Source organism: Oncorhynchus tshawytscha, linkage group LG01, assembly GCF_018296145.1.
Source record: "Oncorhynchus tshawytscha isolate Ot180627B linkage group LG01, Otsh_v2.0, whole genome shotgun sequence".
Lineage (NCBI taxonomy): Eukaryota > Metazoa > Chordata > Actinopteri > Salmoniformes > Salmonidae > Oncorhynchus > Oncorhynchus tshawytscha.
In genome coordinates this window covers 86,166,757-86,191,353 of record NC_056429.1, presented here as the reverse complement: position 1 = coordinate 86,191,353, position 24,597 = coordinate 86,166,757, and the positions used below count along the sequence as shown (strand labels likewise).

General features: G+C 42.7%; 2 protein-coding genes across 3 annotated transcripts in view; one reads left to right on the top strand and one right to left on the bottom strand.

Annotated features, from left to right (window-relative positions):
- The window catches only part of LOC121847437 (GATA zinc finger domain-containing protein 14-like), a 66,774-nt gene that overhangs the window by 21,563 nt on the left and 20,614 nt on the right, over positions 1–24,597 (bottom strand). The gene's annotated exons all lie outside the window — the stretch shown is intronic.
- Positions 5,306–24,597, top strand: part of LOC112258914 (inactive rhomboid protein 1-like) — a 70,545-nt gene continuing 51,253 nt past the window's right edge. For both annotated transcript variants that reach the window (XM_042327061.1, XM_042327059.1), the window contains exon 1: positions 5,306–5,610. The gene's annotated coding sequence lies outside the window, so the exon portion shown is untranslated. The remainder of the gene's footprint in view (positions 5,611–24,597) is intronic.

The window sequence follows — 24,597 nt, the reverse complement described above, 5'->3', positions numbered from 1 at the left end:
AAAATGCAGCGTGGTGGTTATTCATGTTTAATTTATAAAGACACTATACATGAATAAACTAACAAAAACAATAAATGTGCGAAAACCTAAACAGCCCTATCTGGTGCAAAACACAGAGACAGGAACAATCACCCACAAAACCCAACACAAAACAGGCTACCTAAATATGGTTCCCAATCAGAGACAATGACTAACACCTGCCTCTGATTGAGAACCATATCAGGCCAAACATAGAAATAGACAAACCAGACACACAACATAGAATGCCCACCCAACTCACATCCTGACCAACACTAAAACAAGGAAACACATACGAACGATGGTCAGAACGTGACAGTCAGAGGTTTACATACACTAAGTTGACAGTGCTTTGAAACAGCTTGGAACATTCCAGAAAATTATGTCATGGCTTTAGAGAACGCTGATAGGCTAATTGACATCATTTGAGTCAATTGGAGGTGTACCTGTGGATGTATTTAAAGGCCTATCTTCAAACTCAGTGCCTCTTTGCTTGACATCATGGGAAAATCAAAAGAAATCAGCAAAGATCTCAGAAAAAAAATCCAAACACCTGAAGGTACCACATTCATCAGTACAAACAATAGTACGCAAGTATAAACACCATGGGACCAAGCAGCCGTCATACCGCTCAGGAAGGAGACGCCTTCTGTCTCCTAGAGATTAACGTACTTTGGTGCCGAAAAGTGCAAATCAATCCCAGAACACCAGCAAAGGACCTTGTGAAGATGCTGGAGGAAACAGGTACAAAAGTATCTATATCCACAGTAAAACGAGTACTATATCGGCATAACCTGAAAGGCCGCTCAGCAAGGAAGAAGCCACTGCTCCAAAACCGCCATAAAAAAGCTAGACTACCGTTTGCAACTGCACATGGGGACAACGATCTGACTTTTTGGAGAAATGTCCTCTGGTCTGATGAAACAAAAATAGAACTGTTTGGCAGTAATGACCATCGTTATGTTCGGAGGAAAAAGGTGGAGGCTTGCAAGCCGAAGAACACCATCCCAACCGTGAAGCACGGGGGTGGCAGCATCATGTTGTGTGGGTGCTTTACTGTAGGAGGGACTGGTGCACTTCACAAAATAGATGGCATCATGAGGAAGGAAAATTATGTGCATATATTGAAGCAACATCTCAAGACATCCGTCAGGAAGTTAAAGCTTGATCGCAAATGGGTCTTCCAAATGCATAATTACCCCAAGCATACTTCCAAAGTTGTGGCATAATGGCTTAAAAACAACAAAGCCCTGACCTCAATCCTATAGAAAATTTGTCGGCAGAACTGAAAAAGTGTGTGCGATCAAGGAGGCCTACAAACCAGATTCAGTTACACCTGCTCTGTCAGGAGGAATGGACCAAAATTCACCCAACTTATTGTGGGAAGCTTGTGGAAGGCTACCCGAAACATTTGATCCAGGTTAAGCAATTCAAAGGCAATGCTACCAAATACTATTTGTGTGAATGTAAACTTCTGACCCACTGGGAATGTGATGAAAGAAATAAACGTGAAATAAATAATTCTCTCTACAATTATTCTGACATTTCACATTCTTAAAATAAAGTGGTGATCCTAACTGACCTAAGACTGGGAATTGTACTAGGATTAAATGTCAGGAATTATGTAAAACTGCGTTTAAATATATTTGGCTAAGGTGTATGTAAACCTCCGACTTCAAATGTACATATGAAGTGGGTAAAACAGTATGTAAACATGACTAAAGTGACCTGTGTTCAATGACTCTGTATAGCGGGCAGCAGTCTCTACAGTACCGGTGGGTAGCCAGCTAGTAGCAGTGACTAAGGTTTAGGACAGGGTACTGGGTGGAGACGAGCTAGCGGTGACTGTTTAACAGTCTGATGGCCTGAAGATAGAAGCTGGGCATCAGTCTCTCGTTCCCAGCTTTGATGCACCTGTACTGTCTCTGCCTTCTAGATGGTAGTGGGGTTAACAGGCCTTGGCTTGTGTAGCAGAGGTTTTTGATGATCTTCTTGGCCTTCCTCTGACACCGGGTGCTGTAGATGTCCTGGGGGTAGTGTGCCGCTGACCACACCACCCACTGGAGAGTCCTGTGTTTGCAGACAGTGCAATTGCTGTACGAGACGGTGATACATCCTGGCAGGATGCTCTCAATGGTGCATTTATTAGTTTGTGATGGACTTAGGGGCTATTTAGAATGTAGTCTGCTATTTAGTAAACATTTATGCAGTAAGCAAAAAATATTTACATGCTACAATGCGCTTGTTACCCGCCATTTGTGCATTTTTGTAGAACTCGTCCCATATTCTGATTATCAGCTGTTGTCAATCAGAGTGTGAAAAGACAATTATTTTCCTCAATAGTGTAATAGTAATGTACTGTTAAACCATGGTTTCTTTGAAATTTACATTAACATACTATACCTTTTTTACAGTAATTTACAGGTTGGCTGCCAGTAGAGTTACCGTAAAAACAACAGGATTTTAAAAAACAGTTTACTTGATGAAAAGCCAAAATGTGTTTGACATCTCGCATACCCAAAAAGCCTAGTATTTGGAATGCAAGTATGGGTATTTGGACACAGCCACTGTTTTAGATACAATCTCTATGTTACTGTGCAGGCAGGATAGTGTCATGCTACAGAGAATTTTGAGATAATCTCTGGTTGATGTTAACTTCGGGATCGGTGTCCCGTCCACGGGACGGTTAAGCTAACGTAGGTTAATGGTGATTAGCATGAGGTTGTAAGTAACAAGAAAATGTCCCAGGACATAGACATATGTGATATTGGCAGAAAGCTTACATTCTTGTTAATCTAACTGCACTGTTCAATATACAGTAGCTATTACAGTGAAATAATACTATGGTATTGTTTAAGGAGAGTGCATAATTTTGAACATGAAAAATGATTAATAAACAAATTAGGCACATTTGGGCAGTCTTGATACAAACTTCGAACATAAATGCAATGGTTCATTGGATGAGTCTAAAACTTTGCACCTGTACTGCTTCCATCTAGTGGCCAAAATCTAAATTGCACCTGGGCTGGACTAATACATTATGTCCTTTCTCATACATTTCAAAGATGATGGTACAAAAAAAATACAAAAGAACGGTTGTTTTTTTCTTTGTATTATCTTTTACCAGATCTATTGTGTTATATTCTCCTACATTCCTTTCACATTTCCACAAACTTCAAAGTGTTTCCTTTCAAATGGTATGAATATGCATATCCTTGCTTCAGGGCCTGAGCTACAAGCAGTTAGATTTGGGTATGTCATTTTAGTCAAAACTGAAAAAAGGCACGGATCCTTTAGAGGTTAATTATGTTTCCTCTCTTTATGCCATGTCCATGTTTTCTCTCTCAGAAACATTCTCTGACACCTGCTCCAGAAGCTGTCATGCACCAATGAGGACAGGCCTGTAGAGCCATATTAAAACACATGTTATTCTAAAGAAGCAGATGTTTGTTTTCCCGATGACTCAAACAGATTTTGTTGACTTGAATCAAGTCCCTGATTTGCCTCTGTTCCTTTCTTTCTTTATTTCAACCATTCTATCCATTAATAAGGAAGTAACTTATTAATGCGTGTGACTTAATGCCAGAAAAAAAAAACGTATTTCTCCCTGGAACTCTAGATTTACAGTATACCATCGTCCCACTCTTACTTCATTGTTGATGCAGGGTACTGATCCCACATCTGTTGTTGCCAGGGTTACAATGCATGTGCTGAAGCTAGACCCACTTGTTAGTTGTTGCCTATAGCTAGTATGGCCTCATCAACCTGAGTTGGGGTGATAATTATTGTCTTTTGAATTATAAAAATGTTGTTAAAAACAACGTTTCAGGGATCGTCTAAGCTCAGACAATGAGCTGCATCACTGATTTTGATTGTTCAGTAACTCTATCATATTCCAACCACACACCACACATTTGCTAGTAGATGATCTCTCTCTCCTCCTCTTCCTAAGGCCACCTGGCTCTCCAAGATCCTCTCTTGATTTACACAAAAACCTAAGGCACAGAAGAAGAAGCTTCAGCTTACAGATGTATCCCTGTCCAGGCTGTCATTCTTCAGCTTACAGATGTATCCCTGTCCAGGCTGTCATTATTCAGCTTACAGATGTATCCATGTTCAGGCTGTCATTCTTCAGCTTACAGATGTATCCCTGTCCAGGCTGTCATTCTTCAGCTTACAGATGTATCCCTGTCCAGGCTGTCATTCTTCAGTTTACAGATGTATCCCTGTTCAGGCTGTCATTCTTCAGCTTACAGATGTATCCCTGTCCAGGCTGTCATTCTTCAGCTTACAGATGTATCCCTGTCCAGGCTGTCATTCTTCAGCTTACAGATGTATCCCTGTCCAGGCTGTCATTCTTCAGCTTACAGATGTATCCCTGTCCAGGCTGTCATTCTTCAGCTTACAGATGTATCCCTGTCCAGGCTGTCATTCTTCAGATTACAGATGTATCCCTGTCCAGGCTGTCATTCTTCAGCTTACAGATGTATCCCTGTCCAGGCTGTCATTCTTTGCCACACTTTTCCAGTTGAGTGAGCCACACAGTGATTGGTGAGTAACAGTGATCAGGTGAATAGATCAAATGGGGTCTTCTGCTCTCAGGTGTTATTAGACAGAAATAGAAACCCAGAGACAAATGAGGTGTTCTACTTGTTCTATGGTGTGGTGTTATTGTTCTATGGTGTGGTTCAAATAGACAGAAACAGGACCTATAGACAGAACAGGACACATGAAGTGGGTAGGAGGGAGAAGAGAGCCCACCTGGATAGGGGTTTTATGGTGAGGTAGAATAAAGGGGTGACAGGGTAGCCTAGTGGTTAGAGTGTTGGACTAGGAACCTGAAGGTTGCAAGTTCAAACCCCTGAGCTGGTGAGGTACAAATCTCTCATTCTGCCCCCGAACAGGCAGTTAACCCACTGTTCCTAGACCAGTTAACCCACTGTTCCTAGGCTGTCATTGAAAATAAGAACTTGTTCTTAACTGACTTGCCTAGTTAAATAAAGGTAATATTAAAATAATAATTTAAAAAAGGTAGAATAAAGCATGCTCTCACAACTACAGGAACCATATGGCTCACTCTGGTAGAACAGACAGAGATAGATAGCCTAACACTGTGTTTAGGCTTTCATACTTCATCATAAAGAAGACGCCCGCGCGCCTGCTATAGCGCGGGGCACACCGGTCGGCGGTGACGTGTGACAACGCTCTGTTTTCTCTGCTCTCTCCAGCACAGCACAGTCAACCTCGCGTGGGCGTTCCCGCTACCCAGCAACGAAACTGAAGTACAGACTGACTGAAGCCGAACGAGCCAAAACGAGACTGGAACAGACAGCGGTGGGAGAGTGTCTCTAGAACGGGAGGCAAGAAGATAACACTGTTTCCCGCAGTTTCAGCATCTTTTAGCGATGTTGTGAGTGAGATCTTCAGAGTCCCCCCTTTCGGATGCAGTTTTAGAAGTGATTTTTTTATTTATGTCATCTGTCTGTTGCATGACTGGGTTATGAAGTGATTTGACTACCACGGTATATTGGTCATTGGAGTGCCACCAATAGGGTGGATCGAGCTGTTAAGGACCGGAGCATTTTCAGTAAGGTAAGGTGTTCTGGCAATTTACCCCTAAAGGGTAATTATGAGACCATTCTTTGAAAGTGTACTGTAAAAGATTGCGGAAAAATTGAAACTAGAATTAAACAAACACATCATCTACTTGGCACACTAACATGAATTCAACGTGAAATCAACAAACTATTTCAAAATGTAATTGGATTTAGGTTAAAAGTTGGGTGAAAAAATGACACATTCCCTTACACGTTGAATCTACGTCATCACGTATAATTTTTGGTTGAATTTACGTGGAAATAACGTTGATTCAAGCAGTTTTTGGCCAGTTGACAACATCCATCTATATTATCTATGCACATTGTAGGCTATTCGATATAAAATAAGTTTTGAAGATTGAGAGAGGATTGCATTTGGCCTTAATCCAACTCACTTAATTTTCCAATCTTTCAAAATATGATTTCGACTGTATAGCCCACGGTGACAAACCGATAGTAAATACATCCAGGATGCTGTAGCCTAGGCATATTTGCTTTCTATTTCAAAGCACATGCATGACATTTACTCTGGCTTGTCAACACCCATGACATCGGGACAAGTTTCTGTCTACTGCACGCACACGCGCGCGCGCGCACACACACAGGGTGGGATCTCAACACTTGCCTGAGGGAAGTCAAGTATGATCTCATGTATTTGTTTTGATTCTTGTGAGGTGGGAAAGGGCAAAGTGATGTCCTTATGCTTTACCAGTACTGTCACATCTCTATTCAAGATGACTAAATGTCTGATGTAGTGTTTTGGACATCGAGATAATTGGATTATGATTTGGGAAACACCACCAATACCATTTCAGAATCCAATTTTTTTTTACCTCATGAATTGAGATTAGATGACAGTCACTGTGTGTGGTTGTGTGGATTTATGAGATCAACAACACCAGACAAACAGAATCTGGTCATTACATTTCAGACTGTATCATGCCAACTCTACAGATGTACAATCTTAATTTGACCACTTGCTGAGTATTTTCCTGCACACAGCAGGAAATGTAAACTTGTAGTGTATTCGAGTCTTAAAAAGGCTTCTGAAGTTTGTAATTTCAGACTTTATTTGCCCTAATGAAAAATGTATCAACCCTTACAAAAATGTCCATTAATCATAATCTATATAATAATTCACATTTCCTGTTGCTGCATTCTGGCACTGTGGGAGCCAATCGTCTCTCACTCTCTTTCTCTCTCTCTCAATTAAATTAAATTCAAAGGGCTTTATTGGCATGCAAAACATATGTTTACATTTCTAAAGCAAGTGAAATAGATAATAAACAAAAGAAACAATAAAACATGTACAGTAAACATTACACTTACAAAAGTTTCAAAGGAATTGAGACATTTCAAATGTCATTATGTATATATACAGTGTTATAACGATGTGCAAAAAAAGTACAAAAGGGGAAATAAATAAACATAAATATGGGTTGTATTTACATGGTGTTTGTTCTTCACTGACCCATAGCCTTGAGTGTTTCCTGTCTGAGAAGAAGTTACTTCTGTTGAATGAAAGCTTCTCTGTAGAAGTCATGTTAACAGTAGATGTTGTTATGGTTCTGAATCAGACTGAACAATCTGAATCATTTGGTCCCACACACTAACTAGCATTCATGGTGTATCACACTATGGTGTTACATAGTGTTTTACAATATGGATACATTGCTTATAACAATGATGTTCCTCTATATAAACTCAATGCTGGGGGTTTGAGACATCCCAAACCCATGCTGTTTCAGTATAGAGAATGTCTGCATTGACCGTGATTAGTTGAGAACAGATGGGAGAACAACACAGCACAGGCCTAGCCTCCATACACCAACATATTGAAGGGTATGATATCCAATGGTTTCCTAGAGGGCAATTCCAGTGAATGACAGCTTCCGAATTCCTCTCTACAGCAGCAAGGTGTTGGTCAGGTGTTTAGCAACAGTCAGTGGATGATATCGTGTTACTCTGATATGGGAGTAGTTTGGAATCAGAGGTATGCAGAGTGTGAAAGCATGTTGTTCATTATCCTACACAGAAAGAAAGAAAGAAAGAGAGAGAGAGAGAGAAAGAAAGAAAGAAATAAAGGAGAGTAGATATCCAGACATCTACCTAACTATTTCCTGGCTCTGTTTAAAACTTAGTAGTGTGTGTCCCCTTTTTTCCCTCCATTGTCAACTACAGTCCTCCTACACACACACACACACACACACACACACACACACACACACACACACACACACACACACACACACACACACACACACACACACACACACACACACACACACACACACACACACACACACACACACCTGGCAGCCATCGAACGCTCTAGGGAGTGTCTGGGCATACTTTGTGCTCGGCACAGTAAGTAGTGAATCAAATCAGCAGCAAACTTATTTGTCAGGTTTATATCAAGGCTAGTGCTGTTGTGCTATCCTGACCTGTCACTTGCAAAGCAGGTGCTGTAATTTGTTATGAGTGCTAATTATGCATTTAATTTATTTTGTGAACAGCACACAAACTTGATATCGTGTCTTATGAGCCCATACTGTCTGGGCACCAATTGGTGCACGACACGGAAATAAGATAAATCAATCAATCGGAAGTAGTTGTCGTCGTCGTGCAGTAAAATAACAATAGTGAGACTGTATACAGGGGGGTACCGGTACAGAGTCAATGTGCTGGGGCACCGGTTAGTTGAGGTAATATGTACATGTATTTGTATTTATTATGGATCCCCATTGCAGCAGCTACTCTTCCTGGGGTCCAGCAAAATTAAGGCAGTTTATAGAATTTTAAAAACATTGCAATACATTCACAGATGTCACAACACAGTATGTGCCCTCAGGCCCCAGTACTAAATCCATGTGTATGTATAGTGCCTATGTTATCGTGAGTGTGTGTGTGTATACACATTTGTCTGTGCCAAGGTTTGTGTTGCTTCACAGTCCCCGCTGTTCCATAAGGTGTTTTTGAATCTGTTTTTTAAATCAAATTTTACTGCTGGCATGAGTTACTTGATGTGAGTTCCATGTAGTCATGGCTCTATGTAGTACTGTGTGCCTCCCATAGTCTGTTCTGGACTTGGGGACTGTGAAGAGACCTCTTGTGGCATGCCGTGTGGAGTATGCATGGGTGTCCGAGCTGTGTGCCAGTAGTTTAGACAGACAGCTCGGTGTAGCTCGGTGCATTCAACATGTTGAAAACCTAGGTAGAGTTATTAAAGTGACTACATAGATGATAACAACAGAGAGTAGCAGCGGTGTAAAAGTGGGGGGGCAAAGCAAATAGTCTGGGTAGCCATTTGATTAGATATTCAGGAGTCTTTTGGCTTGGGGGTAGAAGCTGTTTAGAAGCCTCTTGGACCTAGACTTGGCGCTCCGGTACCACTTGCCGTGTGGTAGCAGAGAGAACAGTCTATGACCAGGGTGGCTGGAGTCTTCGCCAATTTTTAGGGCCTTCCTCTGACACAGCCTGGTATAAAGGTCCTGGATGGTAGGAAGCTTGGCCCCAGGATGTACTGGGACAGTTGCACTACGCTCTGTAGTGCCTTGCGGTCGGAGGCCGAGCAGTTGCCATACCAGGCAGTGATGCAACCATGCTCTCGATGGTGCAGCTGTAGAACATTTTGAGGATCTGAGGACCCATGCCAAATCTTTTCAGTCTCCTGAGGGGGAATAGGTTTTTGTCGTGCCCTCTTCACGACTGTCTTGGTGTACTTGAACCATTCTAGTTTGTTGTTGATGTGGACGCCAAGAAACTTGAAGCTCTCAAGCTGCTCCACTGCAGCCCCGTCGTTGAGAATGGGGGCGTGCTCGGTCCTCTTATTCCTGTAGTCCACAATCATCTCCTTTGTCCTGCACGTTGAGGTTGAGGGAGAGGTTGTTGTCCTGGAAACACACGGCCAGGTCTCTGACCTCCTCCCTATAGGCTGTCTCGTCGTTGTCGGTGATCCGGCCTACCATTGTTGTGTCATTGGCAAACTTAATGATGGTGTTGGAGTCGTGCCTGGCTGTGCAGTCATGTGTGAACAGGGAGTACAGGAGGGGACTGAGCACACACCCCTGAGGGGGCCCTGTGTTGAGGATCAGCATGGCGGATATGTTGTTACCTACCCTTACCACCTGGGGACGGCCCGTCAGGAAGTCCAGGATCCAGTTGCAGAGGGAGGTGTTAAGTCCCAGGGTCCTTAGCTTATTGATGAGCTTTGAGGACACCATGGTGTTGAACGCTGAGCTGTAGTCAATGAATAGTATTCTCACGTAGGTGTTCCTTTTGTCCAGGTGGGAAAGGGCAATGTGGAGTGCAATAGAGATAGCATCATCCGTGGATCTGTTGGGGCGGTATGCAAATTGAGTGGTTCTAGGGTTTCTGAGATAATGGTGTTGATGTGAGCCATGACCAGCCTTTCAAAGCACTTCATGGCTACAGATGTGAGTGCTACGGGTCAGTAGTCATTTCGGTAGGTTACCTTAGTGTTCTTGGGCACAGGCACTATGTTGGTCTGCTTAAAACATGTTAGTATTACAGACTCGGACAGGGAGAGGTTGAAAATGTCAGTGAAGACACTTGCCAGTTGGTCAGCGCATGCTCCCAGTACACGTCCTGGTAATCCGTCTGGCCCTGCGGCCTTGTGAATGTTGACCTGTTTAAAGATCTTACTCACATCGGCTATGGAATGAGTGATCACACAGTCTTCCGGAACAGCTGGTGCTCTCATGCATGTTTCAGTGTTATTATCCTCAAAGCGAGCATAGAAGTAGTTTAGCTCGTCTGGTAGGCTCGTGTCACTGGGCAGCTCTCGGCTGTGCTTCCCTTTGTAATCTGTAATGGTTTTCAAGCCCTGCCACATCCGACGAGGTCAGAGCCGATGTAGTACGATTCGATCTTAGTCTTGTGTTGACACTTTTCCTGTTTGATGATTCGTCGGAGGGCATAGTGGGATTTCTTATAAGCTTCCGGGTTAGAGTCCCGCTCCTTGAAAGTGGCAGCTCAAGCCTTTAGCTCAGTGCGGATGTTTCCTGTAATCCATGGCTTATAGTTATGGTATGTACGTACAGTCACTGTGGGGACGACGTCATCGATGCACTTATTGATGAAGCCAATGACTGATGTAGTGTACTCCTCAATGCCATCGGAGGAATCCCGGAACATATTCCAGTCTGTGCTAGCAATGCTAGTTCAGCCATTCCTATGGGGAAAATGAATTGGGAAAGAATAGGGTTTTGGGATAAATGCCCCCCAAAAGATCTGAGGTTAACACAGGCTACGGAGATTTTATACATGTTGTTCTCTGAGATTATAACAGTCAGTAACATAATGGCTTTATAATCCATAAAGGTTATGTGCTTTTTTGTGAGATACAAAATTCACAAAAATTGCCTACAGAAAGACACCCTTCCAATTGCTCTCTATTGTCCAGTGCTTTGCGATAGGATTTAAACCTGTGACCTATCGGTTACTGGACACAACACACTTACCTGGAAGCTATCTGCCACCCCCTAGCTAGCAGTGGTAGGTCAGGGTCAGTCTACTGTGTATTATCACCTGGTTCCATGTGAGTATCTGGTTAGATCTGGTTAGGTTCAGTTCCATTTGAATCCTGTCAATTCAGGATAATGAAAAAGCACACATTTTAAAGGGGAGTTTTCTATTTATAAATGGAATTTGACTGAGTTAAAATATAGTCGACCCCATCTCTCCTGGTAAGACTTTGTTGAGCCCGCCATCACCATCTGTTACATTAGAGGGTTCAAGGAAAGTGTTTGGTAGGATATTTGACTGAATTCAGGGGTAACCCGGCCGGGACTTTGCAACTCTCTGCAACTGTCAGCTGAACACCTTAACCATTACACTGAGAGGTCCGAACTGCATACACTCATCCCTGTGTGAAGGGAAATAGGCTTTTCCATCATGATGGATCAGTAGAATGAGAACAGGGGCCACAGTCGCTCTCTCCTCCATCAGATGATAGGTGTAGAACTAACAAACTAACAAACTATCATGGTCCCAACACACTAAGACAGTCGTGAAGAGGGCACATCAAAACCCATTCCCCCTCAGGAGACTGAAACGATTCGGCATGTGTCCTCAGATCCTCAAACTGTTCTGCAGCTGCACTATTGAGAGCATCCTAACTGGTTGCATCACTGCCTGGTATGGCAACTGCTCGGCTGGCAACTGCTGGTATGGCAACTGCTTGGCTGGCAACTGCTGGTATGGCAACTGCTCGGCTGCAATGCACTACAGAGGGTAGTGCGTACAGCCCAGTACATCACTGGGCCAAACTTCCTGCCATTCAGGACCTCTATACCAAGCGGTGTCATAGGAAGGCCCTAAAAATGGTCAAAGACTCCAGTGACCCTAGTTATAGACTGTTCTCTTTGCTACCGCATGGCAAGTGGTACCGGAGCACCAAGTCTAGGTCCAAGAGGCTTCTTAACAGCTTCTACTCCCAAGCCATAAGACTCATGAACAGCTAATCAAGTGGCTACCCAGACCCCTCTTTTACACTGCTGCTACTCTCTGTTTATTATCTACCTACATGTACATATTACCTCAATTATCCTCTACTAACCGTTGCCCCTGTACATTCACTCGGTACCCCCTGTATTTAGCCTCGCTATTGTTATTTTACTGCTGCTGTTTAATTAGTTGTTACTTTTATTTTCAGATTTTTACTTATCTATTTTTTACTTAACACTCAATCTTTCTTAAAACTTGTCACGGAACCCCCCGGTACTGCTGCTCATTCCGTTCACCAGCTCCAGAGGTCTACGTCACCGGTCTTCTAGGCGTCACTAAACTGGATCATCGCAGTTATAATCGGCTTTCGTGTTAGTGTGCACTTGTTATTACGGGTCTCGTCCCGTGTATTGTTATTACGGGTCTCGTCCCGTGTATTGTTATTACGGGTCTCGTCCCGTGTATTGTTATTACGGGTCTCGTCCCGTGTATTGTTATTACGGGTCTCGTCCCGTGTATTGTTATTACGGGTCTCGTCCCGTGTATTGTTATTACGGGTCTCACCTCGCTCTTTCGTTTGGGTTACATCCCAGTGTATATATATATATATATAAACACACATACACACATGTTTGTTTTGGGCTTCGTCCCCGTCATTTTCATGACGTATTCTATTTTAGCTAGGGAAATAAAATAAAAAGATTTTCATATTCCTGCGCCTGTCTCCTATCATTATACAATGTGACAACTTCTTAAAGCATGGTTAGTTAAGGGCTTGTAAGTTAGCATTTCACTGTAAGGTCTACACCTGTTGTATTCAGCGCATGTGACAAATAAAATTTGATTTGATTATGACAGCACTGTTGTTTAAATCACCACAGGGATTTGATCTGTAATTATTCTTCATGTTGATGATCTGGGATGTGATCTGAGATGATCTGGGATGTGATCTGAGATGATCCTCCATGATGGTTATCCAGGATGTGATTTGAGATGATCCTCCAAGGCAGTAATCTGGGATGTGATCTGAGATGATCCTCCATGATGGTGATCTGGGATGTGATCTGAGATGATCTGGGATGTGATCTGAGATGATCCTCTATGATGACGATCTGGGATGTGATCTGAGATAATCCTCCATGGTGATGATCTGGGATGTGATCTGAGATGATCCTCTATGGTGATGACCTGGGATTTGATCTGAGATGATCCTCCAGGGTGGTGATCTGGGATGTGATCTGAGATAATCCTCCATGGTGATGATCTGGGATGTGATCTGAGATGATCCTCTATGGTGATGACCTGGGATTTGATCTGAGATGATCCTCCAGGGTGGTGATCTGGGATGTGATCTGAGATGATCCTCCATGATGAAGATCTGGGATGTGATCTGAGATGATCTGGGATGTGATCTGAGATGATCCTCTGATGACGATCTGGAATGTGATCTGAGATTATCCTCCAGGGTGGTGATCCAGGATGTGATCACCAGGGTGGTGATCTGGGACGTGATCTGAGAATATCCTCCAGGGTGGTGATCTGGGATGGGATCTGAAATTCTATAAAATAATTTATCTGTAATTAATATTACCTGATTAAGGACCTCTAATCATGTAAATGTAATTAACTAGAAAGATGGGACACCACAAAATAATGTTGATAGAGCTGTTATCTTCTGAATAAACTCTTAAAGACCTGGTAATCTTTTACCTAAATAGCAGTCAATATTTAATCATCACCTTATTCAGTCTCATCTGAAAGTTGTAAATTCTTTGTTATCTTCACGAACCCTGGCTAACAAGTTGAATCATCAATACAAAATTTGTTTTAATTATTTAATTACTAAATAATCACACGGAATTACATCTACACAGAATGGATCATACATTGATTACCAATGATGTCATAAAGGAAAACGTCCCTAGCGACGGAACAGATATGACGACTGGTTACACAAAGAGAGGGGATTGGGTTTGAGTGAAGGAGTGGGAAGACTGAGGAAAAAAAAGGTTTTGTGTCTCTATCGGGCCGTAGGCAGCTATGCTATCGTAAATACAGTATCTTATGCATTCTCAATAACCGCCCATTTGGAAAAGGAAAATGCAATAAATATTTACTCTGAGCTGCGCTTCGGTAGATTGGTCGTAGATAGAAGGCCGGGTTGTCCAGCATGGATCTCTTGTCCTCTGAAGAATGTCTAGTGGTGAACTGGAGCGTGGTAGAATGGATACTCTGTCCATCCTCTCCTAACCCACGTTTACAGTTGCTGCGGCTAACTCAATCGGCTAGGAAGTATCACTTCTTTAGTGAATAAGAGTTCAAAGTTCATACCACGTTGCCATGCTATATGCTCATGCTATATTCTGGCTGGTATAGTCGAAATTCATCCTTCCGGCGTGTTGATCGTCATCTTCACGTTGAAATTCGATGCTAATTTCGTTAGGTTCTTGTCGTTCAACCAGAGCTCACGCTGAGGTTGGCTTAGTTCTGTAGGTGATCTTGTCCTTTTAACGCAGGGACCGCAAGTCCTCACGTCCTTGGACCCGAAAGTTTGATTTTTTTCAACAGGCTTATATCGTGGTGAAGAGAAGGGCGTGTTTCATAGTTTACACCCAATGTCTGTTCACTTGGGCGGGGCCTCTGAGTGAGCAGAGTTTACTCTATGACAAACCGTTCTCTCATTAAGAAGCTAAAATTACATTTAATATTTTCACAAATAGTTTCATATTTAAACATTTAAATTGCATAACAATTCCATGTGAATCTGATAACTAGAATGTGTAGATTTTCCAAGATACAGTTTATGTCATACTCTCATTAGTAGTAATGTCTCAGACAACAACTGATCTGAGATCATATTCATTAAGTACCAACGCATTTGTTCAACTGGTTGGATTACCGAAATATGGTTCCGTCTCCCACCTTTTGATGTTACCAGACTCTCTATGTTACAAATGCATTACAAGAGTCAACTCTATAAAGTAGAGAGAGAGAAAAGGGGAAAGGTATTTATGGGGGTCATAAACCTCCCACAACAGGCCAACGTCAAGACAACGGTGATCCGGGATGTGATCTGAGGTGATCCGGGATATGATCTAAAATGATCCTCTGATGATGATGAACTGGGATGGGATCTGGTAATGGAGGCTGGGTTTCTGTATTGATAGGGGAAACAGCAGTGGGAGAGCCAGAATGGATATTTAGGGAGATTGCGGTAGGTTAAGGGGAGGGAATATTTTGGCTAAGATGTAGATTTAGCAGAGAGACAATATGTAAATGTAGGTGTGGAATGGATGCTAGAATCCCCATAAATCTCTCCAAATATGACTGGATGAATGGAAAATTCTTTACCAAAGTCTAGTCCCATCTTTCATTAATGTAAATTAACATGGATGATGTCAGTGCTGTCACAAAGGCCAGAGTTCTCCATGGGGACTCCAGACTGAGTGCTCCATTACAAAGCAGCCACAATTATGACATTTTTCATTCTTCTCTCTAAATAGTATTTTCAGTGTCGCTTTTCTCCCTCTCCCTCTTTTTTCCAATGCAGCATCTGTGTGCAATTACCATTAGGGTGTTTTATCCAGTGCGAGCCAACAGAGGAAGCTGTTATGTCTAAGTCACAGAATGTGGATTGTCCATAAGGAGCTCTATTCATCAAAGCAGACTAAAGCCTCCCACATTGACTGATTGTGACAATGGTCTTCACTTCTACCAGCTAGCTGAGACAAAGGAGTCTTCAATAAAGAGATTGACTCTCTCTCTCGCTCTCCCTGTCTGTCTCTCGTTCTCCCTGTCTGTCTCTCGCTCTCCCTGTCTGTCTCTCACTCTCTATCTGTCTCTCGCTCTCTGTCTGTCTCTCGCTCTCTCTGTGTCTCTCGCTCTCTCTCTGTGTCTCTCTCTCTGTGTCTCTATCTCTGTGTCTCTCTCTCTGTGTGTGTGTCTCTCTCTCTCTCTCTCTCTCTCTCTCTGTCTCTGTCTCTCTCTGTGTGTCTCTCGCTCTCTCTCTCTCTGTGTCTCTCTCTGTGTCTCTCTCTCTGTGTCTCTCTCTCTCTGTGTGGGTCTCTCTCTCTCTCTCTCTCTCTGTGTCTCTGTCTCTCTCTCGGTGTTTCTCTGTCTTTCTCCATTTCATGGGAAACATGTTAACATTGCCAAAGCAAATGAAATAGATAATAAACAAAAGTGAAATAAACAAAAAATTAACAGCAAACATTACACTCACAAAAGTTCCAAAATAATAAAGTAAAATAATATTATGTCTATATCCAGTGTTGTAATGATGTATAAATAGTTAAAGTACAAAAGGTAAAATAAATGAATATAGGTTGTATTTATAATGGTGTTTGTTCTTCACTGGTTGCCCTTTTCTTGTGGCAACACGTCACAAATATTGCTGCTGTGATGGCACACTGTGGTATTTTACCCAATAGATATGAGAGTTTATCAAAATTGTATTTGTTTTCAAATTCTTTGTGGGTCTGTGTAATCTGAGGGAAATATGTGTCCCTCATATGGTCATACATTTGGCAGGAGGTTAAGGAAGTGCAGCTCAGTTTCCACCTCATTTTATGAGTAGTGTGCACATAGCCTGTTCTCTTGAAAGCCAGGTCTGCCTTCATAGGCCTTTCTCAATAATAAGGCTATGCTCACTGAGTCTGTACATACTCAAAGATATCCTTAATTTTGCGTCTGTCACAGTGGTCAGAATTCTGCCACTGTGTACTCTCTGTTTAGGGCCAAATAGCATTCTAGTTTGCTCTGATTTTTGTAAATTCTTTCCAATGTGTCAAGTAATTATCTTTTTGTTTTCTTATGATTTGGTTGTGTCTAATTGTGTTGCTGTCCCGGGACTCTGTGGCATCTGTTTGTGTTTGTGAATAGAGCCCCAGGACCAGCTTGCTTAGGGGACTCTTCTCCAGGTTCATCTCTCTGTAGGTGATGGCTTTGTTATGGAAGGTTTGGGAATCGCTTCCTTTTAGGTGATTGTAGAATTTAACGGCTCTTTTCTGGATTTTGATAATTAGTGGGTATCGGCCTAATTCTGCTCTGTATGCATAATTTGATGTTTAACGTTGTACACGGAGGACATTTTTGCAGAATTCTACATGCAGAGTCTCAATTTGGTGTTTGTCCCATTTGGTGAATTCTTGGTTGTTGAGCAGACCCCGGACGTCACAACCATAAAGGGCAATGAGTTCTATAACTAATTGAAGTATTTTTTAGCCAGATCCTAATTGGTATGTCAAAATTTATGTTCCTTTTGATGGCATAGAATGCCCTTCTTGCCTTGTCTCTCAGATTAATCACAGCTTTGTGGAAGTTACCTATGGCTCCGATGTTTAGTTCGAGGTATGTGTAGTTTTTTGTGTGCTCTAGGGAAATGGTGTCTAGATGTGTATTTGTGGTCCTGGTGACTGGACCTTTTGAACACCATTATTTTGGTCTTACTGAGATTTACTGTCAGGTCCCAGGTCTCTCAGGGCCCAGGTCTGTCAGGGCCCAGGTCTCTCAGGGCCCAGGTCTGACAGGGCCCAGGTCTGTCAGAGCCCAGGTCTGTCAGGGCCCAGGTCTGTCAGGGCCCAGGTCTGACAGAATCTGTGAAGAAGATCTAGGTGCTGCTGTAGGCCCTCCTTGGTTGGGGACAGAAGCACCAGATCATCAGCAAACAGTAGACATTTAACTTCAGATTCTATTATGGTGAGGCCGGGTACTGCGGACTGTTCTATTGCCCTCGCTAATTCGTTGATATATGTTGAAGAGGGTGGGGCTTAAGCTGCATCCCTGTCTCACCCCACGGCCATGTGGAAAGAAATGTATGTTTTTGCCAATTTTACCACACACTTGTTGTTTATATACATAGATTTTATAATGTCGTATGTTTTTCCCCCAACACCACTTTCCATCAATTTGTATAGCAGACCCTCATGTCAATTTGAGTCAAAGGCTTTTTTGAAATCAACAAAGCATGAGAAGACTTTGCCTTTGTTTTGGTTTGTTTGTTTGTTAATTAGGGCGTGCAGGGTGAATATGTGGTCTGTTGTACGGTAATTTGGTGAAAAGGCCATTTGACATTTGCTCAGTACATTGTTTTCGCTGAGGAAATGTACGAGTCTGTTGTTAATGATAATGCAGAGTATTTTCCCAAGGTTGCTGTCTCACGGTAGTTATTGGGGTCAAATTTGCCTCCACTGATGTGGATTGGGATGATCAGTCCTTGGTTCCAAATATTGGGGAAGATGCCAGAGCTGAGGATGATAGAGTTTATGTTTAGCCAATTGGAATTTGTGGTCTGTATATTTTATAATTTAATTTAGGATAACATCAACCCCACATGCCTTTTGGGTTGGAGGGTTTGTATTTTGTCCTGTAGTTCATTCAATGTAATTGGAGAATCAAGTGGGTTCTGGTAGTCTTTAATAGTTGATTCTAAGATTTGTATTTGATCACATATATGGTTTTGAAGTTTGTTCTTTGTCATAGAGCCAAACAGATTGGAGAAGTGGTTTATCTACTGTATACATCTCCATTTTGGATAGATACATTTTCTTGTTGTTTGTTTAGTGTTTTCCAATTTTCCCAGAAGTGGTTAGTCTATGGATTCTTCAATTACATGGAGCTTATTTCTGATGTGCTGTTCCTTTCTTTTTCCACATTGTATTTCTGTTTTGTTTTAGTGATTCACCATAGTGAAGGTGTAGGCTCAAGTTTTCTGGGTCTCTGCTTTTGGTTGGATAGGTTTCTCAATTTCTTTCTTAGGTTTTTGCATTCTTCATCAAACCATTTGTCTGTCCTTCTCGCTTTTGGCCTTTGTTAATAGCTATGGGGCTGTGTCATCTAAATATCTGTCATCTGTCCATCCCCAGCAGACTTCAGAAAGCCATTGGTGCCACAATGACAGAGTACAGGCTAAATATCCATAGCATACATTTACATTACATTTTCTCACAAAACATAAAGTGACATTGGAATGGCCTGGTGAATGTCTGTGGTGGAGTTTTTGGAGTTTATTAGTTGATATGTGTAGCCCATGTATCTGATGCTGTATGGACAAAGAACATGTATGCCATGGTACATGGGCTACATATAGTAAGACAGGGGGCGCTGTTTCTCTCGCTCAGATGCTTTCTCCGGCAAGATAACTGTAGTTAATTGCAAAAAAAAAATATATGAAAACATTAGAATGACAAACAAAATAAATATGTAGGCTATAGCAGCCTATAGCTGGGTAAATTGTGTTTTTTATCGCTCTCTGGCGGTGGCGCGAATTATGAACAACTGTAGGCATGTCTGCAGAGGCCGGTCGGTCAAAGGCTTGAGGGCCAAATAAACACCGAACAACAACAGCCACAGACAGAAAACTCTGCCAGGGATGGTTTAAACAGCTGTCCTCAAAACACTTTGTTATGGACTTGGGGCTCATGTACGACACATTTGAACTCGTGCTACTTTCCGAGTGCTTAGCTTACAGAAACATACCACCGGTATAGCATATACAAATAAACAGATCCACCTTATGAACCTCATCACACCAACGAGATCTGGGATCCAAATTCACCGCGTGTCTGCCTTGATGTACATAACTCCACGGACTCCCTCTAACTCCACGGACCCCCTCTAACTCCACGGACCCCCTCTAACTCCACGGACTCCCTCTAACTCCACGGACCCCCTCTAACTCCACGGACTCCCTCTAACTCCACGGACCCCCTCTAACTCCACGGACCCCCTCTAACTCCACGGACTCCCTCTAACTCCACGGACCCCCTCTAACTCCACGGACCCCCTCTAACTCCACGGACCCCCTCTAACTCCACGGACCCCCTCTAACTCCACGGACTCCCTCCAACTCCACGGACCCCCTCCAACTCCACGGACCCCCTCTAACTCCACGGACCCCCTCTAACTCCACGGACCCCCTCTGGAACCCAGAACGTCATGTCTCCACTTGGTTACGCTGCTGCCCTTTCAGCACCATGATTCAAAGGGCGCTCAAGTTCAATTAACCCCCACTAAGTGCTGTTGCCTACTCCTAATAATCCTACTCATCACATTATTATTGTTATTACAAATAGAAAGGTGCTTGTTTAGTAAAGTTTGATCAAAGTTGAATCAAATATCTCGTAAGACCACATAATGATTCATTAGTATTTTACATAACGGAACTGAATATAGTACCATATACTTTAGCATAGTAGGCCTACAGTATGTTACACCAAAAACACATCTTCCTCATCTGGCTGAATAGTCACAATTATTTCCTCATGCAGCCAAAACTCAATAGTGCAATCAATCCACTAGACAGAATATATGCTTTGATGGAAAGTATGCATAGAAGAAAGGTTAATAGTTTGTTAACACCGTCTGTTTTAATTCGCTCAACAGTAATTCAAGAAGAACTAAATGCATATTCCCATGAATCTGATTGACATCAAATGATTGGCATGCAGTTTGGGCATTTATTTCACCGGTAAAATGTGATGAATTATCATTCACAATTGACAGTGATGACAGCCTATTTTGAAATGAGGTATGCCTAACTTGGTGTTTGAGGGTATTAAAAATAGAACATGTTCTTGAGACAATATGTTTGGGCATAGGCAGACGTTGTGATTGGAGGATGCATTTTATGCATAGACATATTCTACAATGATATTCAATAGGCTTCATCTGTCGGTACAAACTTTGATTGAGAAATGATGACGTCATACTTTTTATTTGTTGCTCTTCCTCACCTAAAAAAAGAGCACTACTCCACTGGAATTGAAGGACATTTGGCGAGTGCTGTTCGGATGCTTGGATTATTGTGGACAAAAGTACGAAGGTAACCTACTTTTTGAAGTGATTTGTTTGACAATCAGATAAAAACATCATGACTGGTTGTTTTCATGCCACATTAAAAGGTTACACATTTTTACAGTTAAATTACATGTCTTTACTGTAAAACCCATTTAAAAAACACATAGGAAGTCCCGTGAACAACATGTGCCCCCCTATGGAAATCAAATTCCCGTCCAACTGGCCAAGTCTCCTCCAGTCTCTGCATATTAGTCAAGCACTATCCACTGGGTATCAGTATCAAAACCAACGCTGTGAATGGGAGCAGATTTACTACCATTATAACTGTAATTTACAGGGTAACATGAGGGCAGTAGACAGACCAGGGAGCAGTCGGAGTTCATTTGAACCATGGCATATTATACAGGGTAACATGAGGGCAGTAGACAGACCAGGGAGCAGTCGGAGTTCATTTGAACCATGGCATATTATACACTGTAACATGAGGGCAGTAGACAGACCAGGGAGCAGTCGGAGTTCATTTGAACCATGGCATATTATACAGGGTAACATGAGGGCAGTAGACAGACCAGGGAGCAGTTGGAGTTCATTTGAACCATGGCATATTATACAGGGTAACATGAGGGCAGTAGACAGACCAGGGAGCAGTCGGAGTTCATTTGAACCATGGCATATTATACAGGGTAACATGAGGGCAGTAGACAGACCAGGGAGCAGTCGGAGTTCATTTGAACCATGGCATATTATACAGGGTAACATGAGGGCAGTAGACAGACCAGGGAGCAGTTGGAGTTCATTTGAACCATGGCATATTATACAGGGTAACATGAGGGCAGTAGACAGACCAGGGAGCAGTTGGAGTTCATTTGAACCATGGCATATTATACAGGGTAACATGAGGGCAGTAGACAGACCAGGGAGCAGTCGGAGTTCATTTGAACCATGGCATATTATACAGGGTAACATGAGGGCAGTAGACAGACCAGGGAGCAGTCGGAGTTCATTTGAACCATGGCATATTATACAGGGTAACATGTCTGTGGAGTTGTGTCTCTGGCAGGCTTGGGTGTGAGTTCAAGTTGGATCCTTCCTGCTGCATCATAGAGAACCAAAGTAATGTAAGATTATAATTGATTCTCACCTTCATTAGTCAGTGGGCTCCATGAAGCTTATAGCAGCTTCGAGGCAGTGCTTTCAGTGGATGTGTACCCCTACGAAGCTGTAGCTAATGCCTCATAATTCCCTCTTTGCTAATGGGTACTATGGGCTGTTACCTGCTCTGACTCTATTCATATTACCAGTGTCATTCTGATATGCAAACAGCTCTCCGAGGTCCATTCCAAAATGGAATGAAACAGAATTGGAATATCAGAGCTGGTTCCACGCTGTCTTTACGGAATTTGGATGTAATTTTGTTGCCAGATGATGGGATGGTTGGCTTGAGACTGTGATATGTGAATCCACATCACAGTAGTGCACTATATGGAAAAGGGTGCCATGCATTTGAGACCTTAATCTGCAGACTGACTGCAGTGGGTAGTTGTGACAGTGTAATAGTGTTAATGTTCCCAGGCAGTTTGTGCCAGTTGGGGAGGAGACACTCAGACTTCTACTGCCTCTCTACTCTCCCCTGGGAGCGTTTTATGGCAGGTCTGTTCATTTCCCCCCTGCCTCTCTACTCTCCCCTGAGAGAGCTTTATGGCAGGTCTGTCCATTTCCCCCTGCCTCTCTCTCTCTTTCCCTTTCATTCTGGGTCTCTGTCATCAACTCACTGTTTAAAAATGACAAACTGACAGACGGGAAGATCTGCCTTCTGCCCAGGTTTTTGAACTCACCTGGCATGATATATATATATTTTTTTTCAGGGTTTCCTGGCAGTCAAATATGCCATAATGAACTGTTGAAACTTCAGTGAGTTTTCCATATAGGATTTTTCCAATCCATTTGAATATAATTTGTCATTTACATAATTTACGAGATATAAGCTTAGCTTGCAAATTGAGAGAATACTACATCTATAAGATACAGGTAACTGCAAAAATAAATGAAACACCAACATAAAGTGTCTTAATTGGGCAATGGGCCACCACGAGCCAGAACAGTTTCAATGCACCTTGCCATGGATTCTCCAATTTCTGGAACTCTATTGGAGGGATGTGACACCATTCTTCCGCAATAAACTCCATCATCTCCTGAGTGGTGCAATGGTCTAAGGCACTTCACCGCAGTGCTAGCTTTGCCACTAGAGATCCTGGTTCATGTCCAGGATATGTCCCAGTCGAATGTGGCTGGGAGACCCATGGAGTGGTGCACATTTGGCCCCAGGTTAGGGCAGGGATGTTGTTGTCCCGTCGTGCACTAGTGACTCCTGTGGCATGCTAGGTGCAATGCATGTTGACACGGTTGCCAGGTGTACGGTGTTTCCTCCGATACATTGTTGCGGCTGGTTTCCAAGTTAAGCGGGCATTCTGTCAAGAACCAGTGCGACTTGGCTGGGTTGTGTTTTGGAGGACGAATGGCTTTTGACCTTCGCCTCTCCCGAGTCCGTACAGGAGTTGCAACGATGGGTCAATTCGATACCACCAAAAAGCGATAAAAAAAACGTGTGGGGAAATTCCATCATTTGGGGTTTTGTTGATGGTGGTGTAAAATGCTGTCTCAGGCGCCGTTACAGAATCTCCTATAAGTGTTCAATTGGTTTTTTGATCTGGTGAACAAGACGAAATCTGGTTTACATCGTTTTCATGCTCATCAAACCATTCAGTGACCATTTGTGCCCAGTGGATGGGGGAATTGTCATCCTATGGGGCATAGCCATGGTAGCCACAATAATGGCCTGCCCAGTATTTATATAAATTACCTTTAAATTACCAATATCTCTCTCATCATCATTTTTATATTTTTTATTTCACCTTTATTTAACCAGGTAGGCTAGTTGAGAACAAGTTCTCATTTGCAACTGCGACCTGGCAATCATCACTCAATGCCTGGGCCTACCTCCACTGTATTCACATCCTACCATACCTTTGTCTGTACATTATGCCTTGAGTCTATTCTATCGCGCCCAGATACCTGCTCCTTATACTCTCTGTTCCAGACTTAGTAGACGACCAGTTCTTATAGCCTTTGGCCGTACCCTTATCCTACTCCTCCTCTGTTCCTCTGATGATGTAGAGGTTAATCCAGGCCCTGCAGTGCCTAGCTCCACTTCTGTAACTATAATCCTTGGTTTCATGCATGTTAACATTAGAAGCCTCCTCCCTAAGTTTGTTTTATTCACAGCTTTAACACACTCTGCCAACCCAGATGTCCTAGCCGTGTCTGAATCCTGGCTTAGGAACACCACCAAAAACACTGAAATTTCCATCCCTAACTATAACATTTTACAACAAGATAGAACTGCCAAGGGGGTGGTGTTGCAATCTACTGCAGAGATAGCCTGCAGAGTTCTGTCACACAATCCAGGTCTGTACCCAAACAATTCCAGCTTCTACTTTTAAAAATCCCAATTTTCAGAAACAAGTCTCTCACTGTTGCCGCTTGCTATAGACCACCCTCTGCCCCCAGCTGTACTCTGGACACCATATGTGAACTGATTGCCCCCCATCTATCTTCAGAGCTCGTGCTACTAGGTGACCTAAAATGGGATATGCTTAACACCCCGAACATCCTACAATAAGCTTGATGCCCTCAATCTCACACAAATTATCAATGAACT